General features: G+C 47.0%; 1 long non-coding RNA gene across 1 annotated transcript; it reads left to right on the top strand.

Annotated features, from left to right (window-relative positions):
* Positions 1-1,859: 1,859 nt before the first annotated feature.
* LOC116986898 lies at positions 1,860-19,370 on the top strand. Its single transcript, XR_004415595.1, has 3 exons — positions 1,860-1,998; positions 16,010-16,190; positions 19,193-19,370. It is a non-coding gene; the product is annotated as an uncharacterized LOC116986898 (long non-coding RNA).
* Positions 19,371-26,398: the final 7,028 nt, after the last annotated feature.

The following is a 26,398-nucleotide window of genomic DNA, read 5'->3' on the forward strand; positions in this document are numbered from 1 at the left end:
ATTGGTGTCTCCCACAATCAAAATCGACTTTCTTTGTGCAATGTGTGCCTTCCACCATTGACGTGCTTTCCACTTGACTGCCATTGGGTTCACTTTGACAAGGACACGTTGATGCCTCACTCTGTTAAATATCATCATGTCATCAATGCCAATCATACTCACCTCACCTCTGGAATTCAGCTCTTTTGTTTGTCTCTGGATCAAAGTTGTAATAACATTTAGGAACAGGTCCCGATGGAGACCAAACTAGGCATTGTCAAGCAGTGAGTATGTGTCACTCAATGTTACTGTGCATGACATCTCCCTTCATTTTGATGATGGGCATTGGGCAGTTGGGATTCATCCTGTTTTTTTATAAACAAGATGCAGCTGGGCAAATGTCCATAATTTCAGGGAGATGCCAGTCATATAGCTGTAATGGAACAGCTTGTCTAGAGGCACAACTAGTTCTGTGCTTTATTGGAACCTATAAACTTGGTGTCTCCAGTTAATTTAGCTGATGTTGCTACGTGGTGTAAACTAAATTGATGAAAGGTTGATGTCTGTGATGAGCGGAAAGGAACATAATCATTGGGCACTGAAATTCCTGGGATCAGGATGTTTTGTTTAGTTTAGTTTAGTGAACCTCTGCCTCACCTGGAAAGACTGCTTGATTCTTAGATGGAGTCGAGGGGGGATGTATAGCGACAAGTGTAGCATTTCCTGTGGTTGCAAGCGAAAGTACCCAGTGAGGGGATGGTTTGGGTGGGAAGGGTCGAATTGACCAGGGATTGACCATATTTCCAGGTGAGGCAGTTTCACCTGCACCTCCTCCAATCTCATCTACTGCGTTCGCTGTTCTAGGTGTCAACTTCTCTACATCGGTGAGACCAAGCGCAGGCTTGGCGATCGCTTCGCCCAACACCTCCGCTCAGTTCGCAATAACCAATCTGATCTCCCGGTGGCTCCGCAATTCAATTCCCCCTCCCATTCCGAATCCGGCCTTTCTGTCCTGGGCCTCCTCCATTGACAGAGTGAGGCCCAGTGCAAATTGGAGGAACAGCACCCCATATTCCGCTTGGGTAGTTTACACCCCAGCTGTATGACCATTGACTTCTGTAATTTCAGATAGTCCTTGCTTTCTCCCTCCTTCCCCTCCCCTTCCCAGCTCTCTCATAATCCTACTATCTCCATCTCTTCCTTACATTCCCCCCCCCCCCCCCCCCCCACACCCGCATGAGTCTGAAGAAGGGTCTCGACCCAAAACATCGCATAGTCCTTCTCTCCATAGATGCTGCCTCACCCGCTGAGTTTCTCCCGCATTTTTGTCTACCTTCGATTTTTCCAGTATCTGCAGTTCTATCTCAAACATGATAATATCTTACCCGCTCACAGTGGACAATCGGCGATAATGGACACTCCCCCCTTACCTATCGTCTGTTATCACGAGTGTTTATTCTACCTGCTTCTCCAAGAAAGGTCTAAACTTGAATTGTATAGGAACCGAGCTGCGCAGCAGATTATACAAGCGGCGAGAATGCAAAATGTGGCCGTATTAAATATATGAAAATAATGGTGATGTGCAATGGTGGCAAAAGCCCTGTTACCGTGCTGTACATCCCTGATTCTTTACAATCCCTCACAACAATTTACCTGATGGAACAGGATAAAATAGACAATCATCGCAAAATTAATGATTGCTGCCATTGTTTAAAATCCAAAACCGCATCCCCCAGCTCTGAACGTCCCGGTCCAATGTGGTAATGGGACTGGCGCCGTTGGTTTACCAGTTGGAGCCACACCGAACTCTATGATCTGCACTGCGCGCAGCGGTGTGAAGCCCCGCTCTATAAATGTGAGCAGTGAATGCGCTCAGTACCGCTGATCCGCAGCAGCGTAGATTCGCAGGACGAAGAGCGCAGCCGACTCACCCGGACTGACCGACCATGCAGTGTGGCGTCTTCATCTTCATCGGCGGCTTCTTGCTGCTGTCTCTGCAGCTTGTCTCGGTGGACACCGGTAATGTAACCAGTAGAATATAGTTTTGATGGGAACGTGGCCGAAAAGGTTGAAGTTAGATTTGAAATGTCCAGCTTTTATACATATAAGTAGTGCAACTTGTGATCAGCTTTGATTCGGACTGATATATAGCTAATGTTACTCCTATTGCAAAAACATCATAAGGAAAACTGTCCTGATGTATACTGAGTACTCAACTATTGCATTTCATGGAGAGGAAATAAGAGATATGGAAGGGTAAGGTGCAGGGCCGGCCTTAAGGGGTGCGGGGCCCAATTGGGTATAATTTTGGTGAGCCCCAGGTTCCCAGCCAAGGTTCCCAGGTCAGCCCAGTTATTTAGTATATATTATGAAATTGTACACTGAGGTGCGATGGATTATACACTGTGTGAATCTCTCCTGCTCCCATTTGACTGTCAGTACCTCCACTGGCTTCCAACCTTTATCGTCGTAGCTAATTACCATTAAACTGCATTATGTGATTGGACCCAATGCCCTTGGAGACAGCGGCTGATTGGACGAGAGGAGACCTATTTGTTGATTGGACAGGAATTTTAAGGCAAGCTGGTTGGTGATTGGACGCAACCCCCTTAGAGACAGTGGTTGGTCGACTGCCAAATAATCAGGCACAAAATAATTGACAAATAGGAAAACAAAAATCGCTGGTCAGTGCGAACTCAGTGGACTATCTGGCTGTATCTCCAAACTAAACAGTATAACATGCAGGTACATTCATTTTAAATATAATTTATGATTATTTCTCACTGTGTAAAGGACAGTATCTGACCAATTTCCGTGAGCATTTCTCTCTCCCAAAACAGTTAATGTCTAGCAATACGATCAACGAACCAGACAGCAGTTGGACGCAGTCATGCGATTAGCAAGCGATTGATAAGAATTGATGGGGCACCCTGAGCTTGTTTGCACTAGTATTAGGGTTGTTATTGAATTTATTCGTTTCTCATTTGTTCTCATACAATCTATGAATATTGTGTTTACACGCCTGTTATGCTGCTGCAAATAAGAATTTCATTGTTCTGTTGTGGGTACACATGACAATTATACATTCTTGACTCAACTATTCACTCATGCATTTGTGCAATAGAAAACGGGTAACCATTGCACTCTGCGCCGTTAAAAAGAGTCAGCAGTTAGTCAGGAAGTGACTATTCTCCTCCAAAGAGCAACCCTTTGTTCGGTGGCTTCACTAAATGGTGTGACTCAATATTCCTCCAGCAATTTGTTTTTTTTGCTCAAGATCTGCAGCATCTGCAGTCGCTTGCGATTGAATACTACGTTCCGCTGCGATCTAACTAATGGATGGCCCATGCTTGAAATGCTAATACGACAATTAGCAAGGATATTGAACAATACAGTAACACGTAGCTCAGAGGACACTGGCGTTTAATTTGACAAGTGCCCATTTTCACGAAGCAAGTCACTTTTGGCAGCGATACCAGTTTCGAAGGCAGACTTTGCACTGACCACTTGAATATAAGTCAATGGTTAACTGGCAATGTAAACGTGATGGTGTGCCTGTCACCAAAGCAGCAGTCACCGTGGGTGGAAGGTGGAGGAGAGGGAGATGAATGTGGATGGACAGGGGGTGAAATAAAAAGATAACGAGCTGGTTTCAGTTCAACAGCAGTACAAAACTTGAAACAACTGATCACAGGGCTAAGAGGCTGAAGTGCTTCAGGCTGCTGTTGAACTGAAACCAGCTCTTTATCGTTTTGTTTCATTGAATCACAGAATAAAATTTCTCTGAAATTGAAGATAGACATAAAGCTGGAGTAACTCAACAGGACAGGCAGCGCAGCGTCTCTGGAGAGAAGACCTTTCTTCAGACTGAACTGAACTCTTGGCGGTGAGCGTACTTGTGATTGTCTGAAGAAGGGTCTCGGCCAGAAACGCAACCCTCCTCCCATAGCTGAGCCACCTTCAACTTCAGAGCCAAACAAAAAACACAGAATGCTGGAGGAACTCAGCGGGCAAGGCAGCTGCCTCAACCGCTGAGTTTCTCCAGCATTTTTGTCTACCGCAAAACGTCAATGATTCCGGGAATGCCGAGGCTAGAGAGAGACGAGATGGGGAGCGGGAGAGAGAGCACGCGAGAGAGAGCGAAAGACAGAGTGACACAACGTGGGTCGGTAGGTGAATGACTAACCTGCACACCAAGGAGAAGACCCTTCTCGCGGTCCGGAGCCCTCAATCATGATGGTGAGTTTTAAGAAATTCTCAATGTGTCATCAATGCATCGATCTACATTCCTCAGTAAATGTCATTGTGTTTTGAACAAGTATTAATTAAGCCGTATTAATGAAGCCGTCAAAGGAATGCGGCGTCATTAATACTTGTTCAAAACACAATTACATTTACTGAGGAATGTGGATAGATGCATTGATGACACATTGTATAACTACTTGTTGACTACTGGCTGTTAACAAGTGCTAACAGTAGTAGTAAACAAATCGTTTGTGTCTGATAGCCGTGCAACGGTTGTTATCCATGTTCATTTAAAAAAAAAATCCGGATGGCAAATGTTTTTTTTAAAATCATTATTTAACAAAGCGAATTCGTATTTCCGTGCGAAATACGGTACATTAGTACGGGGCCCCCCTTAGGCGCGGGGCCCAATTGGGAACAATCAGTCCAATCGGCTTAAGGCTGGCCCTAGTAAGGTGTCAAAAAGGCAGATCATAGGAGACGGGGATCACGAGATGCAGATTGGTTCATGGTTCAATGAAGTTCTGAAGAAGGGTCTTGAACCAAAACATCATCTCTGCCTTTTCTCCAAAAATGCTGTCTGACCCGCAGATTTACTCGTGCTTTTTGTGTATTTCTTACATTTCTTTGATCTATGTCTATAATCTACCTATATTACTAAAACTATGATCTTGACCGCTTTTGGCCCACTGTGCTGCGATTTCCGACAGAACGCCGCCATCTACAGCCGTCATTTTTGGCCACCTCGCTCAGAGCCTCCCTCCGCCTTAAAGGAGCAGAGGATTTTTCCCAACGATGATAAATCAGAGAGATATAAATGTTTTTAAAAAACTCACCATTCTCTCTGCTGCCCCTGATGGAGGGAGGGGGGGGGGGGGGGACTATAAAACCAGGAAGTGGTGTGCCTCACTCAGTCTCTTCAAGATGGATGAAGCCAAAGGTCACGTCTCTCCGAGCTCTGAATAACACTGAACAAATGTCTACATAACTGTGAGTCACCTTAATGTGATTTGAAAATGAAAATATGGTTTGTTTGAAGTAAAAAGGCACTACTTACTGCAAATGGTGGTTTGGGTGATTTGGCTTGAAATTGAAATGCACTACTTACTGCAAATTGTGGCTTGGGAGCTTTGGCTTGAAGTTGAAAGGCACTTCTTACTGCCAATGGTGGCTTGGGTGTGGCTTGAAGTTGAAAGGCACTACTTAATGCAAATGGTGACTTGGGAGCTTTGACTTGAAGTTGAAAGGCACTACTTCCTGCAAATGATGGCATGACGTTGAAAGGCACTACTTACTGCAAATGGTGGCTTGGGTGCTTTGGCTTGAAGTTGAATGCACTACTTACTGCAAATGGTGGCTTGGGAGCTTTGGCTTGAAGTTGAAAGGCACTATTACTGCAAATGGTGGCTTGGTTACTTTGGCTTGAAGTTGAAAGGCACTACTTACTGCAAATGGTGGCTTGGGAGCTGTGGCTTGAAGTTGAAAGACACCACTTACTGCAAATGGTGGCATGAAGTTGAAAGGCATTACTTACTGCAAATGGAGGCGGCGCGTCTCACCCGTTGCAGCGGCCCCTACAGCCTGTCTGTCTTTTTTTTATTTTTTGTCTAGTTAAATGTAGTGTTTGGTGTTTTTTAATACTGGTTTTAAATGTGTATATGTGGGGGGCGGGGGGGGAAACTGTTTGAAATCTCTTCCCTGTCCGGGAGACCCGACCTTTTCCCTGTCGGGTCTCCGTTGTTCTTGGGGCCTAGCACCGTGGAGCAGCCTCCAACCTGAACGACCCGGGGGCTCGGGAGACTGAGGAGCTGCGGAGCTGCGGACTAATCACCATCGTGGGGCTGGCCGGCCTCGGTGTGTGGGGAGCGGTGGTGACTCGCTGCTGCGACTCGACTGCTGGGGCTCGGAGGCTCCAGCAACGCAGCCGCAGGTCCGGTGGACTGGGACATCGGGAGCTCACAGGTCCGGGGGGAGAGAGAAACCGCTTCCCGGAGCTCCCGCAACGCGACTTCTCCAGCCCGTGTCGCGGGGTTGGAACGACCCGGAGCGGGGTCATACATCACCCGGCACGGCTTCATGGCCGTGGGACATTACAGCGCCCGCCGGGGGCTCCAACTTCGAGACATTTAGACCGGGAGCGGGGCCGTAAATCGCCCAGCACGGCCTAAAATGGCCGTGGGACTTATCATCGCCCGCCTGGGGCTTGGACATCGGGAGAGACATGGAGAACAGGGGAGAGAAAATACTTTTGCCTTCCGTCACAGTGGGTTCACTGTGATGGATGTTTGTGTGAACTAAATTGTGTGTATGTCTAGGAATTGTCTTGTTTGTATGGCTGTGGAAACGAAATTTCGTTTGAGCCTCACTGAGGCTCAAATGACAATAACATTGTATTGTATTGTATGGTGGCTTGGTTGCTTTGGCTTGAAGTTGAAAGGTACTACTTACTGCAAATGGTGGCTTGTGAGCTTTGGTTTGAAATTGAAAGGCACTACTTACTGCAAATGGCGGCTTGGGTGTGGCTTGAAGTTGAAAGACACCACTTACTGCAAATGGGGGCGTGGGTGCTTTGACTTGAAGTTGAAAGGCACTACTTACCGCAAATGGTGGCATGAGGTTGAAAGGCACTACTTACTGTAGATGGGGGCTTGGGTGCTTTGGCTTGCAGTTGAAAGGCAGTATTACTACAAATGATGGCTTGAAGTTGAAAGGCATTACTTACTGCAAATGGTGGCATGGAGTTGAAAGGCACTACTTACTGCAAATGGTGGCTTGGGTGCATTGGCTTGAAGTTGAAAGCACTACTTACTGCAAATGGTGGCTTGGGTGTGGCTTTAAGTTGAAAGACACCACTTACTGCAAATGGTGGCATGGAGTTGAAAGGCACTACTTAACTGCAAATGGTGGCTTGGTTGCTTAGGCTTGAAGTTGAAAGCACTACTTACTGCAAATGGTGGCTTGGGAGCTTTGGTTTGACGTTGAAAGGCACTAACTGCAAATAGTGGCTTGGTTGCTTTGGCTTAAAGTTTAAAGGCACTACTTACTGCAAATGGTGGCTTGGGAGCTTTGATTTGAAGTTGAAAGGCACTACTTACTGCGAACGGTGGCTTGGGAGCTTTGGTTTGACGTTGAAAGGCACTACTTACTGCAAATAGTGGCTTGGTTGCTTTGGCTTAAAGTTGAAAGGCACTACTTACTGCAAGTGGTGGCTTGGGAGCTTTGGCTTGAAGTTGACAGGCACTATTACTGCAAATGGTGGCTTGGGAGCTTTGACTTGAAGTTGAAAGACACTACTTCCTGCAAATGATGGCTTTGGTGTGGCTTGAAGTTGAAAGGCACTACTTACTGCAAATGGTGGCTTGGGTACAATGGCTTGAAGTTAAATGGCATTACTTACTGCAAATAGGGGCGTGGGTTCATTGGCTTGAAGTTGAAGGCACTACTTACTGCAAATTGTGGCTTGAAGTTGAAAGGCACTACTTACTGCAAATGGTGGCTTGGGTGTAGCTTGAAATTGAAAGGCACTACTTACTGCAAATGGTGGCATGTAGTTGAAAGGCACTACTTACTGCAAATGGTGGCTTGAGTGCTTTGGCTTGCAGTTGAAAGGCGGAACTTACTGCAAATGGTGGCTTGGGTGCTTTGGCTTGAAGTTGAAAGCACTACTTACTGCAAATGGTGGCTTGGGAGCTTTGGTTTGAAGTTGAAAGGCACTTCTTACTGCAAATGGTGGCTTGGGAGCTTTGGCTTGAAGTTGAAAGGCACTACTTACTGCAAATGGTAGCATGAAGTTGAAAGGCACTACTTACTGCAAATGGTGGCTTGGTTGCTTTGGCTGGAAGTTGAAAGGCACTACTTACTGCAAATGGTGGCTTGGGAGCTTTGGCTTGAAGTTGAAAGGCACTTCTTACTGCAAATGGTGGCTTGGGAGCTTTGGCTTGAAGTTGAAAGACACTACTTACTGCAAATAGTGGCATGAAGTTGAAAGGCACTACTTACTGCAAGTGGTGGCTTGGGAGCTTTGGTTTGAAGTTGAAAGGCACTACTTACTGCAAATGGTGGCTTGGGAGCTTTGGCTTGAAGTTGAAAGGCACTACTTACTGCAAATGGTGGCTTGGTTGCTTTGGCTTGAAGTTGAAAGGCACTACTTACTGCAAATAGTGGCTTGGGAGCTTTGGCTTGAAGTAGAAAAGGCACTACTTACTGCAAATGGTGGCTTGGGTGCTTTGGCTTGAAGTTAAAAGGCCCTACTGCAAATGCACTTATTTCCTGTTTGCACTGTATATTGATTTTAGATAAAAGGCTACCACTTACGGCTGTGATTTTTGGCCATCTTACTTAGTCCCCCTCCGCTGAGCAGGTGCAGAGAATTCTTCCCATCAATGAAAATTAAAGTGTTATTAGTTTTTTTTAAATGTTGAGAATCTCTCCCATGTCAATCATGCTATGAAAGCCACACCTTTTCCAGTGGAGGGGGGGGGGGGGGGGGGTGAGGGGTTATAAAACCTGGATGTGTGGGTGTGGCTCAGTCTCTGCAAGATGGGGGAGGGAGAGGTCACAACTCTGTCTGAGCTGTGAATCAACTGAACACACTGAATGTCTACTGAAGTGTGAGTTTGGTGTTTTGTGTGGTTTTATGGTGGTTTCACCCTGCATGAAATGGTATGATGCTGCATTTGAATTTGGTGGCCTTGCACCCTGCTTGAAATGGAATAAAACTGCACTTGAATTTGGTGGCCTTGCACCCTCCTTGAAGTGGAATGAAACTGCACTTGAATTTGGTGGCATTGCATCCTGCTTGAAGTGGTATGAAAACCGCACTGAATTTGGTGGCCTTGCACCCTGCTGAAAGTGGTATGAAACTGCACTTGAATTTGGTGGCCTTGGATCTAGCTTGAAGTGGTATGAAACTGCACTTGAATTCGGTGGCCTTGCACCCTGCTTCAAGTGGTAGGGAACTGCACTTGAATTTGGTGGCCTTGCACCCTGCTTGAAGTGGTAGGAAACTGCACTTGATTTGGTGGCCTTGCACCCTGCTCAAAGTCGTAAGAAATTGCACTTGAATTTGGTGGTCTTGCACCCTGCTTGAAATGGTAGGAACATGGATTTAAATTTGGTGGCCTTGCACCCTGCTTGAAAAGGAATTTCAAGGAATAGTCATGAGTCAACTGCCAGCCCACCAGCCGTGAGTGAGCTGTCAGCAGATCAGGCTTGAGGGACTGAGCTGCCACCCCAAGAACCCATGCCAGCACTCCAGAAAGCCCCCCTACTGGCCACCAATATTGGAATTGGTGGAGAGGTGGAATATTGCATCGGGGGACCAGCCCTCCAGTGTGAACATGGGACCCAACGGGTCCCACTTGATCTAGTTAAGAAGGACGGGTGGTCCATATAGAATGGAGATGAGGAAAAACTTTTTCACCCGGAGAGTGAATCTGTGGAATTCTCTGCCTCAGAAGGCAGTGGAGGAATAAAGGGATAGCGGATTCAGGGGATATGGTGAGAAGGCAGGAACAGGGTACTGAATGTGGATGATCAGCCATGAACACAGTGAATGGCAGTGCTGCCTCACATGGCCGAATGGCCAACTCCTTTTGGTATTCCTCAGACTCACAATCTCTGTGAGAAAAAGTGTTTCCTTATCTCTGTTCCAAATGGCTTACAATACTCAATAGCAAGAATATCGTTCCTCAAATTAGGAGAGCAAAACTGCACACGATATTGTGTGCCGTTTTGCTCCTCTAATTTGTGGTCTCACTAGGGCTCTGTACAACTTTGCTCCTATACTCGACTCCTCTTGTTATAAAGTCCATCATGCCATTTGCTTTCTTCACCGCCTGCTGTAATTGCATGCTTACCTTCATAGACTGATGAAAAAGGACCCCCAGATCCCATTGTACTTCCCCTTTTCCCAACTTGATGCCCTTTAGATAGTAATCTGCCTTCCTGCTTTTGATACCAAAGTGGATAACCTCACATTTATCCACATTAAACTTCATCTGCCATGCATCTGCCCACACCCCCAACCTGTCTAAGTCACCCTGTATTCTCATAGCATCCTCCTCACAGTTCACACTGCCACCCAGCTTTGTGTCATCTGCAAATTTGCCGAACCGCATTGATTGATGAGTCAAGCTTCTTGTTCCATAGAATAGCCACATCCCCTGATACCATATCTCTGAATATTCCCATGCCAATTGTAAACTCCCCAGCACCATGAAAGTTATCATTGAGAAAATTGAGTTTGTCCAAGTCTTGCTTGACTAAAAATGTCTCTTGCATACACAGTATGTCACAGTTCTCCAGACGATTGTCAACAACTGTGCGGTGAGCTTGATCCCCTGTGCTCTGGCCCAATCGCAGGCTACGACAGTTGTACCGCAGAACCCGAATGGTAATTTAGCAAGCCTAGTGAGTGCCCATAGTACCAGCAGGCACAAACATCCCTCCCGCAGCAAGCGCAGTGCTTGATCCGATGACTTCGACACTGCGTTCCTCATAATAGCGCCGGACAAATGCCCCTTCTGGCCAGAGCTGCAGATTGTACATTTCGCCAACCTCATTACATTCAGCAGATACTTTAAATGAACAGTATCTACTGTGTACATTGTCAATCTTTTGACAGGTAACCTCACGACCACGTTTTTCTTTAAGATACACAGATAAAGTTTCGGCATCTCGGTCTGGTGAAAATTTGGAGGCAAAAATCCTCACCAACTTAGTCTTGAGCATTTTCGTGTTACCCGCAGCTCCGGTACCAATAATAGGCATAACGTTACCGGATTTCTTTCTCACCCGGGGTTAATAGTGCGCAATCTTGGCTTACCAACAGCGTTCTCTGGAACATGCCGTCGACCCTTTTTCACAACATGACTCCACTTTGGAGAGCCTGGCAAAGACGTTAATCCACTGGGACTATCCGTTGTCATAGCCCTCTACACGTTTAAGGCAAGGCCCCCCCGCCCCGACAACCAAGCCCGAGGCTCCTGCCGGTTTCCCCCAACGCTGTGCCTTCCATGCAAATGGCTCCATCCATTGCCGCCAACGCATCCGGACCACCGCCCTGAGTCAGGTCAGTGGTGCGCTCCAATGCACACACTCGGCGATTCATTTCCACTGTGATGGCATGAAAATCTTCACTTACATCAGCCTGTATCTGCATGACGTGCTTCATAGAACAGACCTCAGCGTACAGCTGCTCCATTCATGTTAGTAAATGTCACCGGTGGCAGTTCATCCAAGTAATGAGACACAAATCTGGGGGTATTCTCTCCACACTCATTTGTTACTCCAAGGCAACTCTTTATGTTGTTGACGTCGTTCTGTGCCCCTTTATGGGAAACGTCCGCTGTGTAAAGGGGCAGAGTTCAAACAGAACTTTCTTCGAGGACTCTATCCACTCAGAATCAAAAATGTTTGCAGCCAAAAGGATGATCTGGTCCTGGCTTAAAGTCTTAATTTTTACAGCGAGAAAGTTAAGTAGCTCGTCCTCAACAATAACCTTACCGTCAACAGCCTTGTTGATCTCAGGCTTTACTCTAGACCCGCTAAGAACAGGAGCAATGCCCGCCATCTTCGCCTGCCGTCTGCCCGCGACTGATGCTCCAGCTCCCCCGCTGCCTGGTGCCCAGCCCCAAGCTCCTCTACCCGCTGCCTGCTGCCTGTTGCCCGGCTCCAAGCTCCGGTTCTCCGCTGCTCCAAGCTCCGGGAACCGCTGCTCCAAGCTCCGGTTCTCCGTTGCTCCAAGCTCCGGTTCTCCGCTGCTCCAAGCTCCGGGCTCCGCTGCTCCAAGCTCTGGTTCTCCGCTGCTCCTAGTTCCGGGCTCCGCTGCCTGGCTCCAAGCACCACTGCCCCCATAAGAACACCATTAGATAATGTATATTTGCATCGTGTAATGTTCAGATTTTGCCTCTGTTTTATCTCATAATATTGAGCAACATCTTCCTTTTATAAGTTCAAATGGTGTCATATTGCTCCAGAAACTAATTTGAGGTCTGTAATGATTTTAAATTCGGAACAGTGAGTCCAACATTTGAAAATTCCCATCATCGAACTGAGTCAGGTCAGGTTAGGGGGATTTCCCCCCGCCACAGATACTATGAAATCCAGTGCTACCTGCTCCATGGTCGGATAGTTGGCGACTAAACCACCTTCCCCACCTGGGTTGCCAGGTGAGGAGGGGGCTGTGAACCCCCAGCAGGACCAAAACAAGACCTGTCAAAGGGCAGATGAGCTTCTAGCAAGCCAACGGCCATGCACACTTGAGTAGAAGTTGCGATCACTGTCGTACATAACATTGTAAGGAATGGTGATAAAGCAAATCAAAATCCTATATATTTCCAGCGGCGGTAGCACGCAGGAACTGAAGAACAGAGATGTGTGGTGAGTCCATCACCATTCCCGTTGGAAACCAGCACCATTGCATCGCTAATGTTTTTAACGATGATGAATGAACGTGTGAATGAACTGTGACAAATTTTACTAACTGGTCTTGACTTGCTACACCAGGACATCTGCGATTCCGCCTTTCTCAGATAAACAAGCCCAAAGCCCACAATAACCCTGTGCACTTTCCCTTCACCATACACTTGTATTTATATACCACAATATCCACTGGCGTTTATATATCAGTCTCGTAATCTTCCAGCTGGGGCCTCTCATCCACTTCCCATCTGTCCAATTCACCTCCCTTTTATTCATTTCATGTTTCACCATCATTTCCATTCAAATTCCATTCCCTTTGTCTCCTTCACCTATCAACTCCCTGTCACTATTTCCATTTGATTCAATCTGCCAATGAATCTGCCTCATTACCTGTATCCATATCTCATGTGCCAACTCTTGCTCCACCTCTCCTCTCATTGGTTTATACTGCATCTACTCAGTCCAGATGATGGACTTTAACTCGAGATGTCTTCTGTCCATTTCCCTCCACTGATGCTGCTCAGTCTATTGAGTTCCTCTGGCAGATGGTTTATTGTTCCAGATTCCAGCATCTGCACTTTCAAGTAAGTCTAGATAATGTTTTAATTTTGTGTATTTTCATGAGGTTTAAAAGGTGTAAATCAACATGCCCAAAGAAATGAAAACATAGGCAACAAACAAAGGCACTGACCATAACTTTCTAATTTGTTCATAATAGGCAAGATATCAAAGTACTTGTTAATGTTTGCTGTTGTTTAATAGGGGAAAAGGCAATGGATTGAATAACAACAGGACAGTCAGTAGTGTGGTGTAGGGGTAAACTATTGCAAACATTTCTAACAATTATGTAAATCAACATTTGGGGAGGCACAGAGCAACCAATGACCATCATCATTGACTTAAAACATACAATTATAGAGCAGTACAGCATAGAAACCGGCTCTTTGTCCCACAATATCTGTGCTGAACAGGATGCCAAATTAAACTAATCTCTCCGCATGTACTTAATCCATATCCTTCTCTAACTTGCATTTTCATGTTCCTTTCTAAAAGCCACTTATTTGCCACTATTGTATCTGATTCCAATGTAATAATTACAGCCAGTATGATCAAAGTCCTACATCACCCAGACCACTCTCATTTCCCCCACTAAGAATGTATAGGAGTTTGAAAACTATGACCAAGAGGTATAAATAACCTTCTTCCCAACAAATATTAGGCTCTGGAACACAACAACACGAACCTCAATTATGGACTACTATTGAAAATAGAAGACACTGCTGGGGTAATTCAGCGGGCCGGGCAGAATTCCTGGGGAACATGGATTGGTGACGTTTTGGGTCGGGACTCTTCTTCAATCTCTTGCATACCAAATGTGGCGTTACTTGCTGAGTTGCTGAGTTACTCCAGTACTTTGTCGAGTGGCTCACTGAGTTACACCAGAATGCATGTCATAGAAACATAGAAAATAGGTGCAGGTGTAGGCCATTCGACCCTTCGAGCCTGCACCGCCATTCAATATGATCATGGCTGATCATCCAACTCAGTATCCTGTACCTGCCTTCTCTCCATACCCCCTGATCCCTTTAGCCACAAGGGCCACATCTAACTCCCTCTTAAATATAGCCAATGAACTGGCCTCAATTATCCCAATGTCAGGGGTAATGCGGTGAAGACAGGAGAATGGGGTTGATAGGGAAAGATAGATTAGCCATGATTAAATGGTGGAGTATACTTAATGGGCCGAATGGCCTAATTCTGCATGATCTCCAGAGCACTTTATGTCTTATTTTGTTAAAAAAACAGCATCTGCAGTTCCTTATAGATTTATAGACTTATGTTGACTGTCTAAGGTTGCACTAAGTAGTTTGGGAATTTTTTTTGCACTAGTATTGTGGTTATTAATTTATTGCATTTAAAAATATATATTATTTGTGTGTATTGTGTTAACATGCCTGTTATAATGCTGCAACTAAGAGATTCATGTTTTATTGTTGGTACACATGAGAATTAAACACTCTTGACTTGTCACAAGCTTCCACCATCAGCCCTGGTTCCAGGCATAACTTCTTAAAACTTTCCCCCTCTCTTTAAACCTTTGCCCTCCAGTCTTTGATGTTTCTGGCCTTGGGAAACGGGTTTGATTGTCTATCTATGCCTAAATCAGATTGGAGAAGAGTCCTGACCAAAACATCACCTATCAATGTTCTACAGAGATGCTGCCTGACCTGCTGAGTTACTCCACCCAGCACATTGTGTCATTTCACCTTAAAACTAGGGCTTCGATGTCGCTGATCTGCACCAGAGAGCTCTTCCTGTCAGCCGTCGCTTTGTTCACTCCACCACCGCCTATTCCTCCTTCTTCCCCAGTGTCGCCGACATCTCCCACAGGAAGAAGCGGCAGATGGTGAGAGTGGAGGGAGTCACACGGAAACCGAGCGCATCCTGTCGGTAGCGATGGGCTGAATAAATTGCTGTTGGCCTGTGGCTACAACACAAGAGTGGAACTCACTATCAAAACATGGAGGGGACGGGGGACACCATGCGCACACTCACACACGCGCGCGAGGCTTCGGAGGCTCAATCCAGCGCTAAATGCAGCTCAACTGTGCCTGTCTCGCCAGGATAACCAACAGCCCTGCTGCACACTAAATCTCGTTGCACTGACATGCAATGACAATAAAAGATATTATTATTATTATTATACCAGCGCTGCTTCTCCGCGCTGGCCATATTTCCCGCACCTCTCAAAACATGGGGGGGGGGGGGGGGGGACGTGTCCCCTCTGGCCCCGCCGGGTTTTCCGCCCCTGCTACAACATGAGCCCCAACAACTGCCACGTCAACTGGATGGTGCTGCAGCTGGTGAAGAAGGGCTCACTGGTGCACCTTATGGATGATATCGGTGACTGTGCCGAGACGTTTGGTAGTTTCTCTCCACCTCCTCCCTTGCTCGTCTTCCAAGTGTCGCACAGACAGTGGCCAAAACTGGAAGAGCAGTGAGCTCGGGCAATGTTTATATATCTATGAGGTGGACAGGAAACCCTCGCCATCCTCCTGTTGCTAAACTTGTGTTTCTCACTTTTATTAAACCCTCAGATCATGGCAAAATACAGGCAGGAACAGGGTACTGATTGTGGATGATCAGCCATGATCACAGTGAATGGTAGTGCTGTCTCGAAGTGCCGAATGGCCTACTCCTGTGTCTATTATCCATTGTCTACTGTCTATTGTCACCCGCCCTCCTCTCTAAGCCAGCTGGGTCCCGACCTAACAGCTGCAAAGTATTCAAATCCCTCGGTATTGCAAGCCCAAGCTTGGATTCACTTGCCCGATACTGTTTTGTGCTTTGTATTTTTTAGTGCCAATAAATACCTGCGACCTACCAAGGCTTGTCGGACTCTGCAAAGCCGTGATGCTGCGCTTCTACTACAACAAAGCCACCGGGGTATGTGAACAGTTTAGATATGGTGGCTGCAAAGGCAATGCAAACAACTTTCTTACATTAAAAAAATGCAATGCTGTTTGTGGAAATTGATAAAAGTAAGTATCTAATCCAACATTTTTGTTTCTGCATAATCAACAAAGTATATCACACTATAGTATGTTCACCTGAGGTAAAACAAGTGAATGCATGAAGGAGAAAATTCTTGCATTGTGGAACAATTTCAAATAAAGAGTGAATGACCAACAACCTCAGAAATGACCAATATTATTAAAGGCAATATTATTTTTGCTACAACAAGATATTATCATGTATTTCATTTTTGCTGTTAATAATGAATAAATATTTAACAAAAGTATTCTGTCATAGAATCATACAGCACCGAAACAAACCATTCTATGCTAATCTCACCTGCCCACATTTGGCCCTACCCCGTAAATCTTTCCTGTCTTTGCACCTGTCCAAATGCATTTTTAATGCTGTTATGGTACCAGCCTCAACTACTTCCATTCTCATTCCACTTCAGGTTCCTATTAAATCTTCCCTCTCACCTTATACCCATGTTCTTCCGTTCTTTATTCCCCAGGTCTGGGTAAAAGACTCATCAAGATTTTGTACATCTTGAGATGAGATTCTGAGGGATGGTATAAAAAATATGTATTTGGATAGATAATAGCTAATTGGATGTAGTCAGCATGGTTTTTGATGTGGGAGATTATGTCTTAAGAATTTAATTGAGTTTTATGAAGAAGTTAAAAAAAAGTTTGATGAGGCCAAAGCCGCAGTTGTTGTCTATATGGATTGCAAGGGATCCAGGGAGAGCGAGCTGACTGAATTGAGAATTTGCTTCATGGAAGGAAGCAGAGGATGATGGTGGAAGGTTGTTTTTCAGGCTGGAGGCCTGTGACTAATGGTGTGCTTTCGGGATCGGTGCTTCCACCATCAAAAACCTTGCTGGCTATACCCAATTAACCATTGTCTATCCAAATACATATTTCCATACCATCCCTCAGAATCCTCTCCAGTAACTTGCCTACTTATTGCGTAGGTGAAATTCCAAATTCACTGGTGATTCCACCTGTGGGGATTCAAACCACCTACTGGTCTGTCATTCCCGGGCATTTCAAGCATCTCTTCATTAGTAGAGGCACTGCAGTCCAGGCTTCCGGCACCTCACCCTTGTCTAATGATGATTTGTAAATGTTAGTCAGGACTCCTGCTATTTCTTCTCTCTGGAAACTTATATTGCATGTTACGACCTCAAGATTTTATAACAAATGTTATCATTTTTTATATTCCGTTTTCAACAAATATCTTCAAATTTTGAAAATTGCAATCTCCACCTGTGCAGATGAGGTTTTATTTTGTTAACAAAATATTATGTTTTTGGAATCATGTGCCAGACACGTGGAAATGTTCTTCACCCATCAGAGCTGATTCAATGAGATTCAAACTTGGCCCTACCCCAAATTAGGACTTCATCTTTTGGACCAATCCTTTCATTTTCACTAGGTATTTTGAAGCTGTGGGACTAGTGATTACAATTCTAAAAGTGCTCCTCCAATAAGACTTAAAATTCGAGTCCTAATTCCTCTAATTTCCGTTGACTATTTGCGTAAGAGGGAGAAGGGGCTGTACAACAATAACCATTAAAGTGATCACCCCCTTCTTATTTTGCAGTTCCATCCAAACAGCCTCATTGGACAAATCCCTAACTCCTATCAGTATAGCTCTCCCTGCCTCCACCCTCTGTGGTCAGCATCAGAGCCAGTCACGGTGTCACTGACATGCCTGCCGCTGTTCTCTGAAAAGCCATCGTCCCCTAACAGTATCCAAAACAATACACTTGTTCCTGAGGAGAATGGCCACACGGGAATCCTCTACTCTCTGCCTATCCTGGTGGACACCCAGCTACCTGGCGCCTGCATCTTGGGTATAACCATCTCACTAAAACTCCTATCTCTGATGATTTCAGCCTCGTAACTGGCTCTAACTGCAGCTCTGACTGATGCAACTGGATACACTCCCCCGCAGGTGAAATCACCAGGAATTCTGGAATTTCACCTCATTTCGCTCATCTTGCAGGAGGAGCATAAACAGCCGTAACTACAATCCTGACTGCAATAATGCTAATGCTGTGTGGAAGGGAAATCTGCTCCATTTCTCCTCTTAAGAAAATATTTTTGTTCCAGGAATCAATCTGGTGAATTTTGTAGTATTCCCTCCAATGCAGGGAAATCCTCCCTAGTATAGAGAGAATGACAAGTCTTTACTCCCTAGAGGTTGGATTGATCATTTCCTTTAATGCCTTGCTGGGATAAAATGACGTGTACCATTTAGCTCCATCTACACAGGAGCATTATTAAACCCGTCAGATAACATGACATAACTCCTGCCAATTCCATGTGTAGCAAAATGAGGGTTTAATCATGATTTTATAAAATAATGGGTTGATCGAAGATTCCAAAGTACATCTATTTTTCCATTTTGCAGAACCGTTTATACCAGTGTATTCCTCTTGCAATTGCATGTAATCATTCTGCGGAAAAGATTGACATTTAAAAGTTCAAATATGAACTGTTAAAGGTTTTTTGTGCTTTGCAGGAATTCAGCAACATTTAATATTGGAAAATCTAGAGTTAAACCAACCTGTCATCACACTTTATGAGTCTGAAACCAGGACGCGTTCTATATCTAAATATCCAGATTATTGCATAAGCACTTTCTTCAAATTATCCTTTAGAAAACACTATGAAAGAGGCAGGTCATAAAAATAATTATGAAACTGATATTGTTTGTAGTAAACTTGCCAGGCTAAATGATCTTTCTACGAGAATTTAAATGAAAAATAATTTATAAAAAAGAAATACAGATAAAGTGGAGAAATTGTAGATGTAAATCTTATTTACAAATGTTTTGGTGCCAAATGTGTACATGTTTCTTCTTACATTATATCGTGCCAATCAATCCCGATTAGTTTTTATTCATATTTTTATTTTAGTTCATAATGAATGTATGTATTTATTTTACTTATTCCTGTCATGGTTCTGCCTTGTAGTTTTAAGCATTTTAGCTTCTAAAAGGTGTAAGTGTTTTTCAGTGACAGCAGACCATGTTTTTGGAAATCTGTGACAGAGAAGGGACAAAGAGGACAACATCAGACTTAAAGAATGAACGTCTGAGCACTCTTCAAAAGGAGAAGCTTTCTTAAGTTTCAAAATTATTGATTTAAATTGCTATTGTTGAAATTATTAGGACAATAAATGACGATATTTAGTGCATTTGTGCTTTTTGTCATCATTTTACAATAAGTTAAATCTGATCATTCTAGCTAAGCTTATGCCATAATAAATTACTATTAAAACACAAAGTGAAATTTAAGAGGATTTTAAATAGGTACATGATATGCAAGAAATGAATAGATATGGATCATATGCAGGCTGAGGAGATTAGGTTAACATGGCATTATATTCGCCCTGGACCCTGCTTGTCATAGGACCTGTTCCTATGCTGTATTGATCTACAGTGCCCTCCATAATGTTTGGGACAAAGACCCATCATTTATTTATCTGCCTCTGTACTCCACAATTAGAGATTTGCAATAGAAAAACTCACATGTGGTTAAAGTCCACATTGTCAGGCTTTGTTGTAGTAGTAGCGAAGAAACAAGCCTTTGCAGGGTCCTTTAACCGGTGGTTCTTTGCAGGTAACATGTATCTAAAAAATACAAAACCTCTTTTGTAACGTCTGTGAAACTACAAAATTGTTCAACAAACACAGTTCTTGATGCCAAGAAACAATTGAAATATAACCTATTCCAAGATGATTGGTAAAAGTACTGCCTGAACTCAAATTCACAAAATGGTTGTCATTTTTGGTCTGTGTACAATCAATGTACTGGTACGCCCCGAATTATCAAATAGTCGGTTCCTAAATGACTGTTTTATTGCATCCATGTTTATAAAGGCGTTGCACACAAGGTCATCGGGTTAAAGCACGTGATGCAAGGAGCAGCTCAATCCTTCTGGTGACATGGCGGCCTCCGGCATACGCTGTTAACCCACGAAACGTGTACTTTCTTACCAGTAAAAAAACGCAAAACGGTCAATTCTTTTGCTGAAAATAATTGTGGAGGATGACTGAACGCTCTGAACCAAATGCTCTAGTATCTTTGCCCTGAATCCGAGCACCAAGGTGTAAGCGACCGAAGGAGTGCATCCCTCGGGACAGCCCCCAATCTCCCCCCGGGGTTAGCTCTGTCCAGCCATGGCCGCCCTCCGGCTCGTCTCCCCCTGTGCAGCCACACTGTCATGGTTGGCAGCGCCCACACACAGGGCTGCGACTCTGGGCAGCGGACACATGGGGACGAAAACCCGACAACGTCCCCGTCAGCTACAGCAGAGTTGGGGACAGTCTGGTTCCTCCGCCCACCGAGAGTCACTGACCACGCTGCACCGACACTGGCACCCGACCCCCCCCATCGGCACCCCAACCCCCCGACTACCCACCACCACCACCACCACCAGCCGGCAACGTCTCTGTCAGTTGCAGTGGAGTTGGGGACAGTCTGGTCCATCCGTCCACCCAGAGTCATTGATCATGCTGCACCAGCACCCAACCTCCTCTTCCCCCCCGCCCCCATATTCAGCATATGATCAACCTCGGTGAGACCAAGTGCAGGCTTGGCGATTGCTTCGCCCAACACCTCCGCTCGGTTCGCAATAACCAACCTGATCTCCTGGTGGCTCAGCACTTCAACTCCCCCTCCCATTCCGAACCCGACCTTTCTGTCCTGTGCCTCTTCCATTGCCTGAGTGAGGCCCACCGTAAATTGGAGGAGCAGCACCTCATATTTCGCTTGGCAGTTTACACCCCAGCGATATGAACCTTGACCTCCAATTTCAGGTAGTCCCTGCTTTCTCCTCCCCTTCCCACCTCTCTCCTCCCCTTCCCAACTCTCCCACAGCCCACTCTTTCCCAGTGATGGAAATGGGCGGTGGACGACGTTCCCCTAGTTTTCAGTTTCCAGTTCCCATTTTGTGCATGAATTCGCAGTTTATCCTGCTCTACTTAATCCAAGGGCGAACGGACAGATGGACGAAAGCAACGATCATAGAATATATGACATTTCGGGTCGAGACCTTTCTTCAGACTGAGTCAGGGGAAAGAGGAACAAGAGATATAGATGGTACTAAGGACAAATGAATGGAAGATATGCCTATACCTCCCGTTTCCTTTTCCCTTGACTGTCTGCAGAAGGGTCTCGACCCGAAATGTCATCTATTCCGCTATATGATCATTGCTTTCGTCCGTCTGCCCGCGCGTTCGCTTGCTCTTGGTGCCGGCGCTTCTCCACTCAGACTCCGCCAAAAAAAACACACCGGTGAGACCAGGAGCAGGGTGAAGGATGACATTAAACGGGTCATGGCAGCTATCGAAAAAGTACGGAAATGGGAAGGGGGAAATTAAAAAAAAAATACCCGAAGGAAATAGATGTTTGACAAAAAGGTGGCCGGCGATCGCTCAGTGTCCGTGTCGGAGAGGAGGGGGCAGGGCCGGCATTAAGCCTAAGGGGGCCGCTAGGGGGGGGGGGGGGGGGGGGAGAGAGTGGAGGATGGAGGGGGAAGAAAGGAATGGACAGGGACGGGGTGTGAGCGTGAATGGAGAAGGGGAAGGTGGGTCGTTCCCTCTTGGTCCTGGGGCAGCGCTCCCGCCCCTCCAGTCACCGTGCTTCAGGCACACAGCCCCGGCTCCACCCATCTCTCTCACCGGGGAGACGTGGTAAACAATACAGGTAGGGCCGGGCCGGGGGTTGGAGCAACGTTTACAAACATCGGCCTCAGCTCACACCCGTCCGCCAGGACCCCAGCACCCACTCCTGCCGCCGACCCTCTCCCTCCCTTCTCCCCCCTCCCCTCCCCCCCTTCTTCCCTCCGACCCTTCTCTCCTTCCCTCCCTACTTCCTCTCTCTCTTCTCCCTTCTCCTTCCATCACTCCCTTCTTTCTCTCCTTCCTCTCTCTTTTCCCTTCTCTCGTTCCCTCCCTCCCTTCTTTCTCTCCTTCCCTCACTCCCTTCTCTCCTTCCCTCACTCCCTTCTCTCCTTCCTCCCTTCACTCTCTCCATCCCTTCTCTGCTTCCCTCCCACACACACACAAACACACACACACAAATAATGCACAGACAACTAACACACACACATCACGCACAGACAACTAACACACACACACACACACAACTAAGAGGATGGGGTAGAAGCCCAAAGGGTAGGATGGGGCTGAAGCCCAAAATTTAATGCCTGGACTGGTTTTCCCCCAATAGTTATTGGTTTTCCAGTATCTAGTTAATCAATTTTTTTTTCATTTCACAGTCACTAAAACAAGTGGGAGAGGGGGGGAGAGAGAGGAGAGGGGGGGGGGGGAGAGAGGAGAGGGGGGGGAGAGAGGAGGGAGAGGGGGGAGCGAGGAGAGGGAGGGGAGAGGAGAGGGGGGAGAGGGAGAGGGGGGAGAGAGGAGAGGGCGGGGGGGAGAGAGGAGAGGGGGGGAGAGGGAGAGGGGGGAGAGAGAGGAAGGGGGGGGAGAGAGTGAGAGGGGGGAGAGAGGAGAGGAGGGAGGGGGGAGAGGCGAGGGGGGAGAGAGGAGAGGGGGAGAGAGAGGAGAGGGGGGGGGAGAGAGGAGAGGGGGGGAGAGAGAGGAGAGGGGGGAGAGAGGAGGAGGGGGGGGGAGGAGAGGGGAGAGGGGGGGAGAGAGGAGAGGGGGGGGAGAGGAGAGGGGGAGAGAGGAGGAGGGGGGGGGGGAGGAGGGAGGGGGGGAGAGAGGAGAGGGGGGAGAGAGGAGAGGGGGGGAGGAGAGGGAGGGGGAGAGAGAGGAGAGGGGGGAGAGGAGAGGGGGGGAGGAGCAGGGGGGGGGAGAGGAGGGGGGAGAGGAGAGGGGGGAGAGAGAGAGGGGGAGAGAGAGAGGGGGAGAGAGGAGGAGGGGGGAGAGAGGAGAGGGGGGGAGGGAGGATGAGGGGGAGAGAGGAGAGGGGGGGGAGAGGAGAGGGGGGAGGGAGGAGAGGGGGGGGAGAGAGGAGAGGGGGGAGAGGGGGAGAGAAGGGGGTAGAGAGAAGGGGGGAGAGAAGGGGGGAGAGACGGGGGGAGAGAAGGGGGGGAGAGAAGGGGGGGAGAGAAGGGGGGGGAGGAGGGGAGAGAGGAGAGGGGAGAGAGGAGAGGAGGAGAGAGGAGCGGAGGGAGGGGGAAGAGGAGAGGGGCGGAGAGGAGAGGAGAGGGAGGGAGAGGAGGGGGCGAGTGGAGGGGGGGAGAGGGAGGAGGGGAAGAGGAGGGGGGGAGGAGAGGGGGGGAGGGAGGGGGAGGGGGGGGGGGAGAGAGGGGGGGAGACAGGGGGGGAGACAGGGGGGGAGACGGGGGGAGAGGAGAGGAGGGGGGAGAGGAGAGGAGAGGAGGGGGATGGGGGGGAGAGAGAGGAGGGGGGAGAGAGAAAGGGAGAGAGACAGGGGGGGAGAGAGCGAGAGAGAAAGAGAGAGGGAGAGAGAGAGGAGGGGAGGGAGAGAGAGGGTGCCTTTTACTTCAAACAACCATTTGCAGACAGTGCTTTTTTCCTCAAACTAACCATATTTTAATTTTCAAACCACATTATGGGTACTCACAGCTGTGGAGACATTTGTTCAGTGTTATTCGGAGCTCTGATTGACGCACACCACTTGCAGAGACTGATTGAGGCACACCACTTGCAGAGACTGATTGAGGCACACCACTTCCTGATTTTATAGTCCCTCCCCCTAGCGGGGGCAGCAGAAAGAATGGGGAATTTTGTAAAAACATTAATATCTCTGTCATTTTTAATCTACGGGAAAAATCCTCGGCACATATGCAGCGGAGGGGGGCTCTGAGCGAGGTGGCCAAAAATAACGGCCGTAGGTGGCGGCGTTCTCTCGGAAATTGCAGGACAGGCGCCCAAAAGCGGTCAAGAACAGAGATTTAGTAATATACTAGACTAAGTGGGACCCATTGGGTCCCAGCATCACACAGGAGGGCTGGTCATCCAACGCAATATTCCACCTCTCCACCAATTCTAATATTGGTGGCCAGTTGGGGAAGGGGGGGGGGCTTTCTGGAGCGCTAGTATGGGTGTTGTGGGCTGAAGGGACTGGTTTCCAGAGGGCTAGTATGCAAATTGTGCGCCAAATGGATTCTTGGGCTGGCGTCTCAGTCAATCAAGCCTGTTGTGCTGGCAACTCACTCACTCACGGCTGGTGGGCTGGTAGTTGACTCACGGCTAATCCTTGAAATTCTATTTCAAGCAGGGTATAAGGCCAAATTCAAGTGCAGTTTCTTACCACTTCTAGCAGGGTGCAAGGCCACCAAATTCAAGTGCAGTTTCATACCATTTGAAGTAGGGTGCAAAGCCACTAAAGACAGCGAGTCGTGACCTCTCCCTCCTCCATCTCGCAGAGACTGAGCCACACCCACATTTCCGGGTTTTATAACCACACCCCCCCCACCGGAAAAGGTGTGGCTTTCATGGAGTGATTGACAGGAGAGAGATTCTCAACATTTTTTAAAAAACTAATAACACTTATTTTTCATTGATGGGAAGAATTCACTGCACCTGCTCAGCGGAGGGGGACTGAGTAAGATGTGAACCTTGACCTCCAATTTCAGGTAGTCCCTGCTTTCTCCTCCCCTTCCCACCTCTCTCCTCCCCTTCCCAACTCTCCCACAGCCCACTCTTTCCCAGTGATGGAAATGGGCGGTGGACGACGTTCCCCTAGTTTTCAGTTTCCAGTTCCCATTTTGTGCATGAATTCGCAGTTTATCCTGCTCTACTTAATCCAAGGGCGAGCGGACAGATGGACGAAAGCAACGATCATAGAATATATGACATTTCGGGTCGAGACCAAAGCCACTAAAGACAGCGAGTCGTGACCTCTCCCTCCACCATCTTGCAGAGACTGAGCCACACCCACATTTCCGGGTTTTATAACCCCTCCCCCCCACCGTCCACCGGAAAAGGTGTGGCTTTCATGGAGTGATTGACAGGAGAGAGATTCTCAACATTTTTTAACACTTTTATTTATCATTGATGGGAAGAATTCTCTGCATCTGCTCAGCGGAGGGGGACTGAGTAAGATGGCCAAAAATCACAGCGGCAAGTGGTAGCGTTTTATCTAAAATCAATATACAATCAATGAAGCCTTTTAACTGCAAGCCAAAGCACCCACGCCACCATTTGCAGTAAGTAGTGGCGTTCAACTTCAAACCACACCCAAGCCTCACCCAAGCCACCATTAGCAGTAAGAGGTGCCTTTCAACTTCAAGTCAAAACAACCAAGCCACCATTAGCAGTAAATAGTGCCTTTCAACTTCAAGCCAATGCACCCAAGCCACCATTTGCAGTAAGTAGTGCCTGTCAACCTCATGCCACCATTTGCAGTAAGTAGTGTCTTTCTACTTCAAGCCAAAGCTCCCAAGCCACCATTTGCAGTAAGTAGTGCCGTTCAACTTCAAGCCAAAGCAACCAAGCCACCATTTGCAGTAAGTAGTGCCTTTCAACCTCATGCCACCATTTGCAGTAAGTAATGCATTTTAACTTCAAGCCATTGCTCCCAAGCCACCATCTGCAGTAAGTAGTGCCTTTCAACTTCATGCCACCATCTGCAGTAAGTAGTGCCTTTCAACTTCATGCCATCATTTACACTGTGGTGTCTTTCAACTTCAAGCCACACCCAAACCATCATTTGCAGTTAGTGCCTTTCAACTTCAAAGCTCCCAAGCCACCATTTGCAGTAAGTAGTGCTTTCAACTTCAAGCCAAAGCACCCAAGCCACCATTTGCAGTAAGTAGTGCCTTTCAACTTCATGCCACCATTTGCAGTAAGTAATGCCTTTAAACTTCAAGCCATTGCACCCAAGCCACCATTTGCAGTAAATACTGCCTTTCAACTGCAAGCCAAAGCACCCAAGCCACCATTTGCAGTAAGTAGTGCCTTTCAACTTCATGCCACCATTTGCAGTAAGTAGTGCCTTTCAACCTCATGCCACCATTTGCAGTAAGTAGTGCCTTTCAACTTCAAGCCAGAGCACCCAAGCCACCACTTGCAGTAAGTAGTGCCTTTCAACTTCAAGCCAAAGCTCCCAAGCCATCATTTGCAGTAAGTAGTGCCTTTTCTACTTCAAGCCAAAGCTCCCAAGACACCATTTGCAGTAAGTAATGCCTTTCAACTTCAAGCCAAAGCAACAAAGCCACCATCTGCAGTAAGTAGTGCCTTTCAACTTCAAGCCACACCCAAACCACCATTTGCAGTAAGTAGT

This window comes from Amblyraja radiata, chromosome 2 (assembly GCF_010909765.2).
Source record: "Amblyraja radiata isolate CabotCenter1 chromosome 2, sAmbRad1.1.pri, whole genome shotgun sequence".
Taxonomy (NCBI): domain Eukaryota; kingdom Metazoa; phylum Chordata; class Chondrichthyes; order Rajiformes; family Rajidae; genus Amblyraja; species Amblyraja radiata.